The 19,435-nt window shown below is 40.1% G+C and overlaps 1 protein-coding gene across 4 annotated transcripts in view; it reads right to left on the bottom strand.

The window, feature by feature from the left end:
* The window catches only part of LOC147361480 (uncharacterized), a 327,323-nt gene that overhangs the window by 58,598 nt on the left and 249,290 nt on the right, over positions 1-19,435 (bottom strand). For 2 of the 4 annotated variants that reach the window (XR_015137982.1, XR_015137983.1), the window contains exons 4-5: positions 11,154-11,263; positions 10,084-11,000 (exon numbers count right to left, since the gene is read on the bottom strand). The gene's annotated coding sequence lies outside the window, so the exon portion shown is untranslated. Of the gene's footprint in view, positions 1-4,231; positions 11,001-11,153; positions 11,264-19,435 lie in introns of those variants that run through there. The other 2 variants (XM_086329148.1, XM_086329147.1) reach the window with 1 other exon arrangement.

Here is a 19,435-nt window from a genome sequence, read left to right as displayed (position 1 = left end):
GACAGAAACAGGACCTAAGAGAAGCAGAAGAGATTAAGAAGAAGTGGCAAGAATACAAAAAAAAAAAAAAAAAAGTTATACAAGAAATGTCTTAATGACATGGATAATCACAACAGTGTGGTCTCTCACCTAGAACCAGACATCCTGGAGTGAGAAGTCAAGTTGGCCTTAGGAAGCATCACTACAAACAAAGCTAGTGGAGGTGATGGAATTCCAGCTGAGCTCTTTAAAATCCTAAAAGATGATGCTGTTAAAGTGCTGCACTCACTGTGTCAGCAAACTTGGAAAACTCAGCAGTGGCCACAGAACTGGAAAAGGTCAGTGTTCATTCCAATCCCAAAGAAGTGCAATGCCAAAGAATGTTAAAACTACTACACAATTGTGCTCATTTCACACGCTAGCAAGTTTATACTCAAAATCCTTCAGGCTACAATAGTTCATGAATTGAGAACTTCCAGATATTCAATCTGGATTTAGAAAAGGCAGAGGAACCAGAGATAAAATTGCCAACATTCGTTGCATCATGGAGAAAGCAAGGGAATTAAAAAAAAAAATCTACTTCTGCTTCACTGACTATGCTAAAGTGTTTGACTGTGTGGATTACAACAAACTGTGGAAAATTCTTACAGAGCCCATTTTATTTGTGTCCTGAGAAACTTGTGGATCAAGAAGCAACAGTTAGAACTGGACATGGAACAATGGACTGGTTCAAAATTAGGAAAGGAGTACAAGGCTGTATACTGTCACCCTGCTTATTTAATTTCTATGTAGAGTATTTCTTGCAAAATACTGGGCTGGATGAATCACAATCTGGAATGAAGACTGCTGGGAGACATATCAACAACCTCAGATATGCAGATAATACCACTCAAATGGTAAAAGTGAAGAGGACCTAAAGAGTCTTTTGATGAGGGTGAAAGGAGAGAGTGAAAACAGCTGGCTTGAAATTAAACATTAAAAAAACTAAGACCATGGCATCTGGTCCCATCACTTCATGGCAAATAGAAGGGGGAAAAGTGGAAGTAGTGACAGATTTTACTTTATGGGGCTCCAAAATCACTGTAGACAGTTACTGCAGCCATGAAATTAAAAGACACTTGGAAAGAAAGCTATGACAAACCTAGACAGCATATTAAAAAGCAAAGACATCACTCTGGCCACAAAGGTCCATATAGTCAAAGCTATACTGGCTTTTCAAGTAGTCATATACAGATGTGAGTGTTGGACCATAAAGAAGGCTAAGAATTGATGCTTTTGAATTGTGGTACCGGAGAAGACTCTTGAGAGTCCCTTGGACATCAAGGAGATCAAATCAGTCAATCCTAAAGGAAATCAACCCTGCATATTCTTTGGGAGGACTGATGCTGAAGCTCCAGCTCCAGCTCCAGTACTTTGGCCACTTGATGCAAAGAGCCAACTTACTGGAAAAGATCTGATGCTGGGAAAGATCAAAGGCAATAGGAGAAGGCGGTGACAGAGGATGAGATGGTCAGATAGTATCATCAACTCAATGGACATGAGTTTGGGCAAACTCCCAGGAGACAGTGGAGGACAGAGGAGTTTAGCATGCTGCAGTCCATGGGGTTGCAAAGAGTTGGACACAACTTAGTGACTGAACAACAACAGAGTTTATTGTTGCCTATTTTTATCATTAATTTATATTTTTTTACATTAAGCTAGGAGAATATATTCCATTCAACACATTTTCAACATGTGGGATTTATTGAGGATTCCTTTATCATAGTTTCTTTAAATATTGTAGTTAAAAAGAAAATGCATTTTTCATTTTGGTGACATAATTAGAAAAACAGATTGTGTCTACTGCTTACATCTATCTTATTAATTCTGTTGTTTAAGCCCAGTTTATTCTCATTTTTTTTTTCCTATTCTCATGGGATGAGAGAATAAATGCTCCTCTATCAGCAAGTTCTTCCTAAGTTCTCTTTATATTTCCAGTAGCACTTGCTTTATGACTTTTGATGCTTTGATATTTGATACATGAAGATTCATGAAAATTAGAGCTTCATTATGTATTATATCCTTTTTCATTGTAAGATATCCTTCTTTATCTTTAATAATTTTGCATAATTCACCCTGAACTAACACAGTATTAGGAACCCTGCTTCTTTTGCTGCATTTCCCTGGCATGATTTTAGCAGCTTCTGTCTGAGAATAGCATATATTTGGACTGTGCTTTGTAATCTGATTTTAGAATTTTTTCTTTCAATAGGTTTATACTTGATGTGAGAGAAATGTTAGGTTCCATCATCCTTCACTGCATTTTTCCTTTGCAATGTTGCACACACACAAATTAAAGACATGCACATATATATTTTTTCCTACATGGTCCTTGATTTCTTTATTGTGTGCGCATTTTCATTCTGATCATTCTAAAGGTTTATAGTCTGTTCTAAGATCTTTTAGTTGTTACTTTGTAAGTTTACATATTATTATCATATTTTAAAATACTTAAATAGAACCTGATGAGTCACTGCTACAAAAGATGAGACGTGGGACTTTCCTGGTGGACCAGTGGCTAAGATTCTGAGCTTATGCACAGGACCTGGGTTCAATCCCTAGTCAAGGAACTATAAGAATTTCACATGCTGCAATTAAGACCCACTGCAGCCAAATAAAAACTTTTTAAAAAAAAAAATGATGAGACAATTACTACACTTACACCTACTCCATCTTGCCTATCCTACACTGCCCAATTTTGGTTTATTATAATATTATCATCATTAACATTGCTGGCTGTTACCTTTGTACTTTTAAATAATACACTGACACCTGTCACTTGGTTTATCATTTTAAATGGTAAGTTTGGAGACTGCTATAAAAGATGAGGAAACCATGCTTCCACTGCTTTTCCCTCTATCTCTCATTCTTGGTTTGTTTCACAATTACTAGTGCCTTACTGCTATTATCATTATTTCTACATTATACTATATTCTGTAATCATAATTCCTACAGTTGCTTAAACTTATGCCTTTTCCCCCCAATCTTTTATTTTATTGAAGTATGGCTGACTTACAATGTCATGCTAGTTTCAGGTATATATAGCACAGTGATTCAGTTATATATATATATTATATATAAAATATATATATATAAAAATATATTCTTTATATATATTATATATATAATATATATATATATCTTTATATATATTATATATATAAACATATAAATATATATATATTCTTTTTTAGATTACCTTCCTTAATAAATTATTATAAAATATTGAGAATAGTTCCCTGTGCTATACAGTAGGCCTTTGCTGGTTATCTATTTTATATATATTACTGTGTGTGTTCATCTCAGCCTCCTAATTGATCCGTCCTGCCACTCTCCTGTTTGGTAACCATAAGTGTTTTGATGTCTGCGAGTCTATTTCCATTTTGTGAATGAGCTCACTTGTACCTCTTTTTTCTAGATTCCACATATAAATGATATCATACGGTATTTGACATTTGTTTCTGTCTGACTTACTTCGCTTAGTATGATCATCTCTAGGTCCCTCCATGTTGCTGCAAATGGCATTATTTCATTCTTTTTTATGGCTGACTAATATTCCATTGTATATATACTACATCTTCTTTATCCTTTCATCTGTCAATGAACATTAGGGCTGCTTCCATGTCTTCGATTTACTGTTTGCTCTCTTTACCACCGTAGCTATTCCATTCATCTCTTGATTGACATCTTCCAGTAATTTTTTTTTTTAAATAAAGGATACAGAAGTTCTTTTTTCCTGGCCCTTTTGCATGCCTGGAAATATGAAACAACAACTTGACTAGGTAAAAAATTTCTTGGGTCACACATTTTCTGAGAACTTGGCAACATTTTTTCATCACCTTCAAGCAGTTAATATTGCTAAGAAAAATCCTATAACCAAAGTTATATTTTCCCTCTTATTTCTGTTTGATGTTTTTTTAAGGCCTAGATTCTTTCCTTTATCTTTGAAGTCCAGGAGCCTTGCTAAGCCATGTTTCAGTGTTGATTTTGCTGATCCTTCTTTTTTCTTATTTCCTGGAACAGCTGGGCCTATTTCAAACTATGGATTTAGGCCTTACTTATTTAAGGAAATATTTACTCTGTTATATCTGAATATTTTTTCTGTTTCCTTTATTAGAGACAAGATTTGTAGGAAAGTTGAAATTCTTTTTCCTGCTTCCCATATCCATAATTTTCTCAATAATCATTTCAAATATTTAAATATTCTTTCTCATTTATTTTTTTTTCCAAATCTACTCTTTATTTCTTTCTAAGGAGTTTCTCTTTTTAAAAATCACTTCTGTAATTTAACTATTTCTTACTTGAGCCAGTATAGCTCTTCTTTGAATTATTATTCAGAATAGCCATATTTAAACATTTTTAATGGAAAAATGTTCCTCTACCATTTGTATCTATAATTGGTCTAATTTTCTGGAATGTTAACCTGCCTTTTGCCAAATCCCTCTCATCCATTTATTGATTTTTCTCAGTATATTTGTATCATGGGCCATACAAACTTTTTTGCATTAATACTCATATTTCTATGAGATTTCTCATTAATTTATATGGACTATTCTTACACAGGTGAACTATTTTCTAAAATATGATAAGGCAGAGAGTACAGAGAAGTGAGCTAGGTCACTCATCCACTTGGATTTCTCTCTGCCCTGTAGCTTTGCCTCCCACCCAACAGGAAGTAGTAGGCTTGGCTAGCTTGATGGTCAACAGGGAGGCACTCAGCATTCCTCTCCCTTCAGCTGCAAGACCATCGCCCACTCTCCTGTGCTGCCTTTTAGCCAAGATAGCATGTTTCTTCACTTCCTCTTTAAGCTCTGAGTCCTCTCACGTGACGCGGGGACACCTCCAAATTCACCTTCGTAGACACAGATGTCACCCTTCACGGAAACCGATGGTTTCTCTCCTGAGAATTCTTGGCCCACTTCAGGCAGGCTCTGTGTTACCTGAACTCTGAGAGTCCTGCCTTTCCTTTCAGCCTCCGCTCTAAACCAAACCCAACCCGACTGCGTTAATCAGGAGTTGGGCTGTTTTCAAGTTTCATGTATATTTTCCTTTCTAACTTTCAAGAACTATTTGAGTCGTGCTCAGTGGATTTCAAAAAGAAAAGTGGGACCAGACGCCTTGACTCTGCCATCCCACTGAACACCTTGATGTGGCCAAAGAATGGCTTTGGATCTGTTTCTTTGAAAATTAGATTTCACAAATAATATGATCTGATGAAAGATGATCTCATGGAAACATGGGTCATGGCTGAATGCAAATAGAGTTACAGACAATAAAGTTTGAAAATCTCCAATATGTTCAAACCAGTCCCATTTCCACATCTTACAACAGTATCAGAGGGCCCATCTGCTGGTGTGACCTGGGGTTTTTATCGTACCTCTTTATAGACCTTAAAACAAGGCATGTGACTAGAAAGAGCTCCTTATTGCTGAATATCACTGACCAAATCTCTTCTTGGAGAGTCAGTGAGTTAGTAAGCTTTTTAAAGTTTACAGTTGTATAACTGCTTATGCATTCTCAAGCATTTTCTAATGAGTTAATTAAATTGTATTCTTTTTTAGCCTATATTACCTATGGTATTTTTATTGTGATAAAATATACATAGCCTCCACCAGTCTCACTCTTTTTGAGTGTATAATCCAGTGGTATGAAGTATATTCACATTATTGTGTAGTCACTGCCACTATTCATCTCCAGAACTTTCCATCATCCAGAAATGCAACTGAACCCATTAAACACCAACCTCTCCCTCCCCATTCTCCTCCCCTCAAACCCTGGTAACTATTTAATATAGTTTTTAATCGAAAGAACTAACCTTAACAATTGTTCCTCTTGCTATATTATTGAAAATATAAGGGATGCAGACTGTAATAAACATTAAGACTTGCTGTGTTAGGTAGAGGCACGGCACTCAACCTTGGGAGATGACATCTACCGCTTCCTCTGTGTGGCTCACTCAGTCTCTCTGTAAGTATGCTCTAGAGCAGCAGCAGCAGCAGAGAAGTATTACTCTTTTTTTGAGTTTGCAAATTCTCTCTCTTTTTTTTCAAATTGCAGCATAATTCCTTTACAATGCTGTGTTAGTTTCTGCTGTACCACAAAGTGAATCAACTGTATGTATACACATATCTCCTTCCTCTTGAGCTTGCTCTCACTCCCCCATCCCACCTCTCTAGGTCATCACAGGTCGCTGAGCTGAGCTCCCTGTGCTACACCACAGCTTCCCACTAGCTAGCTACTTTACGAGTGGTAGCGTATGTATGTCCCACCTTCTCCTTCCCTCCCTGCATCCACAAATCTATTCTCTGCATCTGCATCTCTGTTCCTGCAAATAGGTTCATCAGTACCATTTTCTAGACTCCATATACATGCATTAATAGATGATGTTTGTTTTCCTCTTTCTGACTTACTTCACTCTGTATGACAGACTCTATGTTCATCCATATCACTACAAATGACCCATTTTCATTCCTTTTTATGGCTGAGTAATATTCCATTGCATACATGTACCACATCTTCTTTATCCATTCATCTGTTGATGGACATTGCATTATCCTCAGTTTACAGATGAGAAAACTGAGGTAGCGCAAGATTAGGTGACTTGTCCAAAGTAACGACGTGTCTGGGCCTGGAATCTAGGCACTAGGATCACAAAGGCAAAGCCTACACAAAACAAGCCAAGAGGGTTTAAGCGCTAAACACTATGGTCCTGAATTTAGGCATTGTCTTGCCTTGGCCATTTTTCGGAAAATGTTCTCTTCAAGATCACTCCATGAACAATCAGTGACCAAAATCCACGGGCCTCCCTAGGCTCTCATTTTCCTCTGTCTCTCTGATGCTTTTGAAACTCTTAAGCAAACCTTCTTTCTTCAAATTCTCTCCTCACTCAGCACCAGCAGAGTAAGTTGAGAAGCATCATTGCAGTAGAGAAACTTGAAACATGCAGTGGGTGATAAGAAAAACCGGAGAGCCCTGAGCAAGGGAGCAACAGGCTGAAAGTGGTCCCTTAGGAAGGTCAGCCTGTAGGGCCTTCACCAGGGAGGCTTGGCTGGGTGAGATGAGGAGCTGCTCTAGGAAAGATCAACGAGGCAGCTGTTATAGAGATCTGGACATGGTCATGACTGAACTCCAAGAAATGTTTATGCTCTAAGGGAGTTGATTCTAGACTGTACCATTAGAATACTCAGGATGTGATTTTAAAAAATCCTCATGAAACTCATTGCTCTTGTATTTCAGGGGAACGTGGAGGTCTATGGAGAACATGGTTTTTCTGATTACTCAATGTTCCTTTGTCCGGTTCCACAGGAAAATGCCTCTCAACTCTTGCTTGTCCTAAGCAATTTTATTGTGAGCTATCAACTCTGAGTCCCACAAATGTGAATGTGTCTTCTTTATAATGTCTGCTAGAAAACGCAAAAGGAAACGGGAGGCTCATGAAACTTCACAGCAGGTGTTCTGCGTCCTCACCCAGTCTTGGCTCCATCTGTCTTTTCTACTTGTATTCACCCTTTTGCCATATTTTCTCACTTATTGTGGAATTAATTTGTTTCACTGTCCCTATGTATTTTTGAAAGATCCTCTCTCTAAGTGGTTTCTAGAATAAGGAAGGGGAGAAAAAACAAGAGAAATGAAATTTAAAAAGAAAGAATATAATCCAAGCAAGTCAACGCTAAGAAGACAAATGAAATTTAAAAGGAAAGAATGTAACCCAAGCAAGTCAACTCTAAGAAGACATTTTTGAGACAAGTGAGAAAACTGGAAAATAAATGGGTATTAGATTATTAAAGTTGCTTCAGTTGTGTCTGACTCCTTGTGACCCTGTGGACTGTACCCTGCAAGGCTCCTCTGTTCATGGGATTCTCCAGGCAGGAATACCGGAGTGGGTTGCCATGCCCTCCTCCAGGGGATCTTCCCAACCCAGGATGGAACTCGTGTCTCCTGCACAGCAGGCAGATTCTTTAGCCACTGAGCCACCCAGGAAGCCCTAGTAAGGGATTATTATTAATTTTCTTCGTAAGGCATGGTATTGTAGTTATCTTTTTAAAGTCCTTATCTGTAAGTAATTCATAATGAACTATTTATAAGTGGAATATATAAGCATCTAGGATTTGCTTTAAATTACTCCAGGAGGAAAAAAAAGAGTGGATGGGAATCAGGGGAGAAAAATATTTAAACTTTTTTTTTTTAATGTGGGAGACTGCAATACAATGGCACTTCTTACAGCAATGTTTTTGAGAAAAGTCTTGGATATTCTTAGAGAGTCACTGTACACAGCTCGTTACCTGATTTGTGGGGAGGATTTTGCTAAACCTTTCCCAGATGCATGAATGGTCTGTTCACAGTGAAAGCAAATGTGTTTGATTCACATGATGCTTACTGAAGTCAACAGAGGGCCCTAGATTTTAGATTTTAGTGAGAAAAACAGAAAGGAAAGGAATAGATCTTCATTAAACACTTAATTTATTCTAGGTCCCATGCTCAGGGTCTTCACATGCATTATCTCAGTTTTTGCATCAGCCTGGTTGGAGGAGTATTCCCTCCGTCCTCTCTGGGTTTTCTCTGCTCCTCTCTCCTGAATGGATGTGTGGTAACTGGGTGGATCACTGAACTGGGAAATTTATCATCTTGTTTGCAAGGGACATGTAAGGAACTGATTACTGACTCCTGCTTCTGACCTGTTGGAAGCCATCATGGTTGGAAGTTAGGGAGCTCATTTCCCCTCAAACCCAAGAGAAAGACGACACCGCACCTTTGGGGCACAGAGAACAACACCTGAAACTGGGGCTGGCGCTTGAAGCTCATTCTCTCTGCCCCTCACCATAGCCTTAGAAGGAGATACGAATACTCCTCTGTACCTGCGAACAAAGGCCACGGAGGGCACATAACCTGCCCAAGGCACCGCAGCCAGTTAACAGCGCAGCCAGTGCATAAATAAAGCTCTGACGACCCCAAACCTCCTTTCTTTTCAAGATGCAAAGGCTTCTGGAATGTTCATTCTCATCATCTGTAAAATGGGTTGAATAATAACTTCTTTGTCTACCTAATAGGAAGGCAGAGAGTGTCAAGATAAAGCAGCATTTATTATCACTAAAATGACAAGCATAGGGATAAGTGCAGCAATAGTTGTCTAATGCTTCACCTTTTTTCACAGCACTTCTACATGTATCCTCTGTAAGGCAAGACAATGCTCTGTGGCCCACAAAAGGTATCCTACTGGTCACTGTCATTGTGATTCTTATACACCTTTATGTGGGGAGAGAAAATTCCCTCCTGGGCCTTTTAGGGAAGCAATATAATGCGAAGGTCAAGGGCACCAGCTGTGGAGCCAGATTCTGCCCTGACTGCCTGGGTGAATCTGAATATCAGCTACTTAACCTCTCTCTGACAGACAAATATAGAGCCTCCCTTATGGGGTGGTTTGAGATTAAATGAGACATTGCATATGGAGCCCATAGGAAGAACTCAGTAGATGTTAGCAATAATTATGGGGACGCTCAATAGCACTGCTGGGTTTTCCGAGAGGTGAGACATTCATCTCCAGCCATCTCAGTTTCCTCCTCCTTTCTGCTCTTCCCCAACTCCAGCTACAGCTCACAGATCTTGTCTTTGTTCCTTTTCAATTTGGTGGCAATTGCAAGCCAACAGATCGTTTTTGAAAGCGATAACTTAGTGATTACCAAGTAAGAGTTTGCCACTTTCGTATGTTAAGCAGATAGAATTGTTCACCTCCCCTATGTCCATTAAAAAGTGATGTATTTTTATATATTATTTTTCTGGACAGCAAAAATGCACATTTTCCTGTCTGACTCCATCAATCATTTTGTTGCTGAACTGATGAGATCCCCGCTGGGGAGCTGAGTGGTGATTTACTCTGCACCAGTGTATCCAGCTTGGTCTCCAATACGTCTACTGAGGATACTCGTGTCTACTAATCTGGAAAGGGATTTTGGCTCAATTTTGAGGAATTATTATCTATGAGGGATTGAATTAATAGAAGAACAAATTGTGGGGGACTGAGACAAAAATTCCAGAAAGTAAAGCAAGATTCATGGAGTAAATACTTACTAGGTCTTCAGTGCTGACTCTCATGAAGTGTCTCTTGATTGAGAATAGAGCACTGTTCCCTGCTTTTCTCTAGAGAGAGCATGGGGACAAGGTTGAATATTATCTAGAAATAGTTTTTTAAACATGTCAAAGGTTCAGTGAAATCCTCAAATGGGTCAAGGGATACATCTGGCCCAGTGTCCTTTGTGGAAGAACTGAAGGGAGGCCAGTGACCTTGCACAAGAAAATGGGAGATGTTGGGGGGCAGCAGTCAGGCGAGCATTCTCAGCAAATGAGCAAAGAGAAAAATTAAGAGGAGAGGTAAAGGAGCCAAGGGATTTTTATCGCCAGGAATGCCAGTCATTGTTGCAATATAAATCCCCTCCAGTTCCCCAAACATTCAGGAAAGTCTTACATAATGTTCCTAAGTGGGTTTTTGTTTTTGGAGGAAACCATGGGAAAGGATGCATTTAATACTGGAGCCAATGGCAAAGGCAGAGACTAAGCAACAACCATGAGACAGAACAGAAAACAAGATACAGTGAAGACTGGACATAGGAGTTAAGTGTGGTCATGCAATGTACACCCTTTGGACACTTATGTAAACCTTGGTGTGGACGTAGGAGTCTTCACAAGGTTTGAAATAGGGATAATCTACCCTTCAGGAACACACGTCACCAGAAAACGTCAACGTTGTTTTTCAGTCGCTCAGTTGTGTGCAACTCTTTGCGACCCCATGGACTGCAGCATGCAGGCTTCTCTGCCTTTCACTATCTCCCGGAGTTTGCTCAGACTCATGTCCATTGGGTCAGTGATGCCATCCAACCATCTCATCCTCTGTTGCCCCCTTCTCCTCCTGCCCTCCGTTTTTCCCAGCATCGGGGTCTTTTCCAATGAGTCAGCTCTTCGCATCAGATGCAACGTCTATGTCGTAACACCTGAAGTGGAAAAAAACCTGCTTATTGAAAATTTCACTGAAGCTTTGACATTCCTTGTACAACAATTTCCAGATGATGTTCACCCTTTCCCTCCTCACTAGTGGTCACCTAAACCAGCTTGTGCTTTTCCACAATGGGGAAGAAAGTACTCACCCAGTAGTAGCGGGAATGCTGATAATGACTGGAGAGTGTTTACGTAAATCATCAAATGATTTTAGCACTGTTGATTTTTCCATAAGCCTTCTTAATCATAAATAAGAAACCTGAGATGCAAAGAAGAAAAAAAAAATGTCAGATTTACTCTGAAAAGAAACAAAGACACTTCAATAAAAGGAAACAATGGGATTTCTAAAGTAACCTTAGAAACTCACAGAGCTGCCATCAAAAGTCCTTGATGAATTGTTCGAGTTGGATGTGAGTTCTGTGTGGGGAAAGGTCAAAAGGATAGTTTGTGTTAAAGCCTGCCCTGGACTGATTTTGACAGCTGCTGGCAAAGCTCTACGGTCGGCTGGGAGTTAACTCACTGGATCCCACCTGCTGCTGGGGTCCAGTGAGCAATGGAGGAGAAGGCAGGCAGGGATGGACCTCAAACACTAAAGTGCAAAAAGACTCGGTCTCTAACCTGGACACTCTTGGGCTGAGCATGTGATGTGGAGAGAACAAATGACTTTATGCTGCCACAGGTAATGACTACAAAATTTCAGCCCTTGAAAATGGAAAAGTCTATACGATTTCCAAGTATTTTTTAAATTAGATTATTATAACTGGTTAAAGTTATTTTCCATATGGTAATCTTATTAGTTAAAAAAAATCTGGAAAGGTTGTCTTGGGTTTCCTTACACATTACACAGCTTATGTTTTATAGCTGTGAGGTCATAGCTGTGAAATATCCCCCTTTGACAACTTGACTATGATGTATGCTGTTATATTTCAGTAGCTCAGGGTGATTTTTCAGCTGGATGAAAAGTTCATTCCATTCCATCACTGCTGATATCATCTTCATTTCCATTTCACCCATGAAACGCAAAATGCCAGAGATTTGGAGACACCATTTGGGACCAGTTGCAAAAGTAGAGATTGATAAGATGGTAAGAGAAATAAAGAACACAAGCACTCCATATAACCCAATACTAATAATTAAAATGTCTTGCATTAGTTATGGTTGGCTCAACTCTTTGATAGGGTAAGATAAGAATCTCAGTTATATGCAGAACTTGAAGGAGCTGCTGCTGCTATTGGAAATACAAAGGTTGGCTCATATCCCCCCTTCCTCATGCTTTTGCTGCAGCGTCTACAGTACCAGCACAGTTGGCCTCCAATCTTAATTTGCCAAGATATCCACAGAGAATCACAGTGGAGCTTCCTGGCAAGCAGTGAACATTTTAGGAAATATATAAGAGAAGATGGCAGTTGGCAAATACCACTGGAAAATCTGTTCATATTTACGTGTCTAGTGAAATCTATGGCTTGAGGTAACCTCAAATTACTCTTTTGAACCAGAGAAAAAGAAATACATGCACAGATAGTTATTGTGACTTCATTTATAATAGTGAAAAAATGAAGACAGTCCCATGGGGGTTAGATTAAATAAATGGTTAAATACATTATGCTATAGTTATATAATAAACTATTGCACAGCTATAAATGCATGCCTTAGAAGAATATCTACTGAAAAAAGGAAATGCTTGTCATATACTATATTATGTAAGAAAGTTATTGTATTTCATGAAAGTCACTCAATCGTGTCTGGATCTTTGTGAGTCCATGGACTGTAGCCCACCAGGCTCCTCTGTCCATGGGATTCTCCAGGAAAGAATACTGGAATGGGTTGCCATGCCCTCCTCCAGGGGATCTTCCTGACCTAGGGGTCAAACCTGGTCTCCTGCATTGCAGGCAGATTCGTTACAGTCTGAGCCACTGAAAGTTGTTTACAAAACTACATACAATTAAAATCCAAATGTGAGATATACATATATCGATGAAGCTATACTAAAAACAATTCTTTATAATCATCCAAAAGGTTTACAACAAACACTTAAGAAAATGTAAAATGCTAAATGCATAATCTTTCCTTCTGATTTGATGCATTTTAAAATGTATATCAAGTCTGAACTTTCAAGTTTTAGAAAGCTGATCACAAAAGGTGGAATTTTCCTTTAATCAAGATTAACAGAAAATCACCAGGAGAAGAGAAACATTAATCAGCAGCCCTACTGGCCACACTATAACCAAAGAAGCACTCACCACTGGTGTCATTGCCAGTCACATCAAACAATATCTGGGTCTCTCTTTTAAATGGCAGGGGCTTTTGTTTGTTTCTCCCCTTCTTAGAACTCAGGGAATTAAACTTTTTGAGAAAGGCACACATTCTAGAGTACTTTCTATAAATATAAAAATCTAGCTCCAGCAGGAAGGAAATAGGCCCCCCCTTGGCTTAAACCTCTAATTGATTATCATATGTTTCTTGGGAGGTTCTGGTGTTCTGGGTGAGAACTTTCACAACGACGGCATACGAGATTCCAGTTAAGTCAGGCAGCTCATTGACTTGAAGGGTAATTATCCAGCTTCTCCATCATCTCAGGTCTGGCTGCTCTTCGTTCTGCCCCTTCAAGCTACTGGCAAATTTAGCTCCACCACAGGATGGGAACCCAGTGAAAGAAGCCCAGTGACGGTGACGCACGGCAGGCACTAAGGGTCTGAATCAGTCTGTGGTGGTGAGCGTAGACGCTCCCTATGGATTAGGTTAGAAAGGAGTCATGTCTGGATGTGAGAGTTGGACTGGAAAGAAAGCTGAGCGCTGAAGAATTGATGCTTTTGAACTGTGGTGTTGGAGAAGACTCTTGAGAGTCCCTTGGACTGCAAGATCAAACCAGTCCATCCTAAAAGAAATCAGTCCTGAATATTCATTGGAAGGACTGATGCTGAAGCTGAAACTCCAATTCTTTGGCCACCTCATGCGAAGAACTGATTCCTTGGAAAAAAACTCTAATGCTGGGAAAGATTGAAGGCGGGAGGAAAAGGGGACAACAGAAGATGAGATGGCTAGATGGCATCACCGACTCAATGGACATGAGTTTGAGCAAGCTCCGGGAGTTGGTGATGGACAGGGAAGCCTGGCGTGCTGCCGTCCATGGGGTCGCAAAGAGTCAGACACGACTGAGCAACTGAACTGAGTGACTGAAGAAAGGGCTGGACTAAAGAACAACAGGTCCTTCCAAGAAGTCAATCAGGGGTGTTCTCAGACAGAGGAGAAGAATCCCAACAACACTGCCTTCACTTCTGGGGTTTATGCAGGTCCACATGTTCCTCTAATCCTGGAGTCAGGCCTTAGGTATAATTGACGTGAGATGGCCTAATAGATTTAACATTCTTTAATGGAGAGAACTGCTCCAGGCAAAAGGAATAGTTTGCTGACTACGCACTGTGTGCTAGGTGGTAAGGAGCGGACAAGAAAGGTAGTTTTATTGTCCTCATGAGAAGGACAACACAAATCTAGTCTGATCTGCATTTCCATGGGGGCCCTTCCATCTCTTCTGGATCCCCAACTCCCAGGGCTGCCTCTCCAATCTCCCCTCGAGTCTGAACACCGTGAAGTGTGGCCCATGCACCCGAGCTCTCTTCTTTATCTTCCTCCATTAAAAGCTCCAAAGCAGCTTCCTCTGTAGTACTCATGCTGGACGACAAATCTGGGCAACAGTCTGATGACTAAGAGGTATTTAAGAGCTTTTATTGGTGACAAAACAGAAACCCAAAGAGTTTGAACTACTAGCTGGATAGCTCATAATGGCGCAGATGAGACCCCATGACTCTTATTACTTGTGTGGTACTTCTATGGCTTCCCAGGTGGCTCAGCGGTAAAGAATCTGCCTACCAAGCAGGAAACACAGCAGATGCCAGTTCAGTTCCTGGGTTGGGAAGATCCTCTGGAGAAGGGCATGGCAACCCACTCCAGTAGTCTTGCCTGGGAAATCCCATGGACAGAGGAGTCTGGTGAGCTACAGTCCATGGGGTTGCAAAGAGTCGGACACGACTGAAGTGACTAAACCACCACCTCCACCTCTTCTGCCATATGGCCTTAACACAAAGAACTCAATGAAACCCAGAATTTTAGCCCAAAGGAATGAGTTATTTCCTAAGATAAATTCTCAGGCATTTAGATTCCCACATGAAAAAGAGATTTTTGGATTAATGGACTTTCTGGGCTTTTATTACACCATCTAATCCTACCCTACCTATACTTAAGACTAAACTTGGCAAATAAGAATTTAGAATTTGCTTTTAGGCACAAAACCTGTGCATAGTAAATTGAATGACTTATTAATAAAAGAGAGGGAGCATGTGGTGATGAAAGGGAATGGAGCTAACAGTTCAGTCTTCTACTTTCTCCCAACTGTGTGCCTTCGGGCATGAAACCAAGGTAGACTAGCTTTGCTGTGAAAGAAGGAGAGCTAAGGCCAATTTCAAGCACAGAATGTGAATTTTATCCAGTAACACCTTATTGTTCGCACTCAATCAGATGTGAGTACCCAAGGGTGCAGGGTTGGGGCCAGCTCTGCACCTGCAGAGGTAGAAGTCTTGCAGCTCTTAGCACCCTTATTTTCACAGGGAGGCATCTTACAGTACCATCCTCATCCTCATGGGCTCTCCCCTCCCTGGCCTTTCATTCTTTGGATCTGGAAGTTTCTGTCTTTGCCATATATGCAAGTAGCTCAGACTCCTGGTTGAAACCCTTTTCTATTAGACCTAAACATCCACAGATGGGTACAGTAAAACAGTCTGTGTCTGTTCTCCTGTAAGATGTTGGCTTTTACTGATTTTCCACAGCCTCCTTTGGGGGCTTCCCTGGTGGTTCAGATGGTAAAAGAATTCACCTGCAATGCAGGAGACCTGGGTTCGATCCCTAAGTCAGAAAGATCCCCTGGAGAAGGGAATAGCAACCCACTCCAGTACCCTTGCCTGGAAAATTCCATGAACAGAGGAAGCTGGCAGGCTACAGTCCATGGGGTCGCAAAGAGTCGGACACAACTGAGCGACTAAGCATGTACGCATGCAGCCTCCCTTGGTTGGCTTCTACCATTTTGGGTGGATACTATTTATGTACCATTTTATTCCTTTATAAAATACATTGCAGTAAGTCGCTAGAGCTTATTTTTCTGATTAAAAAAGTAATAAACAATAACTACAGGAAAGTTGGAAAACAGAGAAGAGAATGAAGAAAAATAATAATTTCCTATAATTGCATCTTCCAGAGAATACCACGGTTAATCTTCTGCTGTCTTTCTTTTCAGTCTATTTTTCTCTGGATATAGCATACAATTAATTTTAGTTGGAATACACTTTTATACCCATGTTACCACACACGGATTTAGGGACATTCATTCACACAATGTTTTTGGTTACTTTAGACCAATATTTAAAGCTACTGCAGTAATTTCCTGAATATATACAGAGGGGTGTAAAATCAAACTTTGGAAAACAGCATAACCTCCCTGAATCTCAGGTTCTTCATCAATAAACAGAAGGTAAACAATGCTGATCTGCAAGATCCCAAGATGATTCTTTTTTAAAAATAAAATATGAACTTGGAGGAATATCTTCCCTCCCTTGATTCTGCCACAAGAACCACAACCTCAAACACCAAGTTTCTACCAAATGCTTCCAAGAACAACAATTTGGGGCCTATTGTAAATACGGACCCAATGTGACCTAAGAAACCAAAACTGGCACAATTTTGCTCTCAGCAAGTAAAGAATGAGTAGATCCAGACAAGTGAACCATGGTTCTAAAGAAAGTAATTCATGTTAGATGTCATATATTGCATCTTTCTGGGGCATCAATTTCACTTTTTCATTTAAGGACAATAGCTAGAGGGTAGCAGAGCTTAGGTTTCCTTTGAAGGAGGAATTTTCCTCTAGAAGGATGCACTTCCATATTGTCAGTGGTTTTTTGGTTTTTCTGTTTTCCTTACTTCAGTAATCCTTCTTCTGATGACTACCCTTGTTTCAGTTGGATTCCTGACTTTCTGTTCTCCTCATTCAGTATTTTATTATTTTTATTTACACTATCTCCCACCTCAACCTTGCTTTGTCTTTTTGTCTTACTTTAAAAGGGCTTCCCTGGTGGTTTAGATGGTAAAGAATCTGCCTGCAATGGGAGAGACCCAGGTTCAATCCCTGGGTTGGGAAGATCCCCCAGAGAAGGGAATGACAACTCACTCCAGTATTCTTGCCTGGATAATCCCATGGACAGAGGAGCCTGGCGGGCTACAGTCCATGAGGTCGCAAAGAGTTGGACATGACTGAAGTGACTTAGCACACGTGCACGCAGGGGAAGATTATGTGAAAGAAAATGACGGATAGATTCATCTCTAGGTCCCAAGACTGACACTAAATGAAGGTAGATCAGATGGGACCCAAATCTTTCCACCACTAGGAGAATTCTTTGATAAAAAACCATTTGCAAAAACCAAACAAACAAAAAATAAATAAAGCAAGACACAGACTTCATACTCTACACAAGACAGAACTCAAAATTGATCAAATACCTAAATGTAAAATAAAAACCTTTTTTTTAAAATGAGAAGATATGCTCATAATACAAAACTTTTAAATTTCTAAAATAAAACAGGAACAAATCTGCATGGCCTTGGATTTGGTGTTGAGTTTTTGCATATAACACCAAAAACATGAATCATGAAATGAAACATGGATATGTTAGACTTATTGAAATTAAAATCTTTTGCTCTGTAAAAGACACTGTTAGGAAAATCAAAAGTTAAGCCACAGACTGATAAAGGACTTATATCCAAAATACCCAAAGAACTCTTAAAACTCAACAATAGGAAGACAAACAACCCAATTTTAAAATGACCCAAAGATCTGAAACAGATGCTTCACCAAAGCAGACGACAGAGAGTAAACAACGATATGAAAAGAGACCCAACATCATTTGTCTTTCAGTTCAGTTCAGTCGCTCAGTCGTGTCCGACTCTTTGCGACCCCATGAATCGCAGCACGCCAGGCCTCCCCGTCCATCACCAACTCCCGGAGTTCACTCAGACTCACGTCCATCAAGTCGGTGATGCCATCCAGCCATCTCATCCTCTGTCGTCCCCTTCTCCTCCTGCCCCCAATCCCTCCCAACATCAGAGTCTTTTCCAATGAGTTAACTCTTCGCATGAGGTAGCCAAAGTACTGGAGTTTCAGCTTTAGCATCATTCCTTCCAAAGAAATCCCAGGGCTGATCTCCTTCAGAATGGACTGGTTGGATCTCCTTGCAGTCCAAGGGACTCTCAAGAGTCTTCTCCAACACCACAGTTCAAAAGCATCAATTCTTTGGTGTTCAGCCTTCTCCACAGTCCAACTCTCACATCCATACATGACCACAGGAAAAACCATAGCCTTGACTAGACGGACCTTTGTTGGCAAAGTAATGTCTCTGCTTTTGAATATGCTATCTAGGTTGGTCATAACTTTTCTTCCAAGGAGTAAGCGTCTTTTAATTTGTCTTTAGGTAACTGCAATTTAAAACGACCCAGAGGGATGGTATGGGGAGGGAGGAGGGAGGAGGGTTCAGGATGGGGAACACATGTATACCTGTGGCAGATTCATTTTGATATATGGCAAAACCAGTACAATATTGTAAAGTTAAAAAATAAAATAAAATATATAAATAAAAGCAAAAAAAATAAATAAAAATTAAAAAAAATAAAACAACAAGCTACCACTCACATCAGAATGACTAAAATCCAAACAACTGACCATACCAATTGTTGGTGAGAATACTGAGCCATAGAAACTTTGATTCCTTACTGGGGGGAATGCAAACTGTTGTTAACTACTTCAGCAGACAGTTTGGGAGCTTCTCACAAAGGGAACACAGTCTTACCATGTAACCTACCAATGTGCTCCTAAGTATTTACCCAGTGAATCTGAAAGCTTACTTCACACAAAAAGCCTACACACACACACACAAATAAAAAATCACATTTATTTCATGAAACAGGTAACAGATGAGCACATAAGACTACTTTGGGAGCAAAAGAGGGTGAAAGTGAGATAGAGAAGTAGGAAGAGTGGGACTACAGGATCCAGCCCCAGGAAAAGAACTCAGGGCATCACCCGGGGCATGCATGGCCAAGAGGAGAAAACAGGAACAAGCTCCCAGGGTGGTACCAGAAGGGCATGAAGGTACCTGCTAAGGTGAGGAGAAAAAGAGTAGAGAATGAAAAAAAAAAAACGTCCCTCGCTTAGTCTTGTCAGACTCTTTGTGGACTGTAGCCCACTTGACTCCTCTGTCCATGGAAGTCTCCAGTCAAGAATACTGGAGTGGGTAGCCACTCCTTCTCCAGGGGATCTTCCTGACCGAGGGATCAAGCCCAGGTCTCCTACACTGGCAGGCAGATTCTTTATCATCTGAGCCACGTCTCAAAATTC

The sequence above is a fragment of the Bos grunniens genome, chromosome 12, assembly GCF_055505025.1.
Source record: "Bos grunniens cultivar Pamir isolate PY7600 chromosome 12, Bosgru_T2T1.0, whole genome shotgun sequence".
Taxonomy (NCBI): Eukaryota; Metazoa; Chordata; class Mammalia; order Artiodactyla; family Bovidae; genus Bos; species Bos grunniens.
Note: the sequence above shows the minus strand (reverse complement) of the source record. Positions and strands in the feature narration are given on the sequence as shown.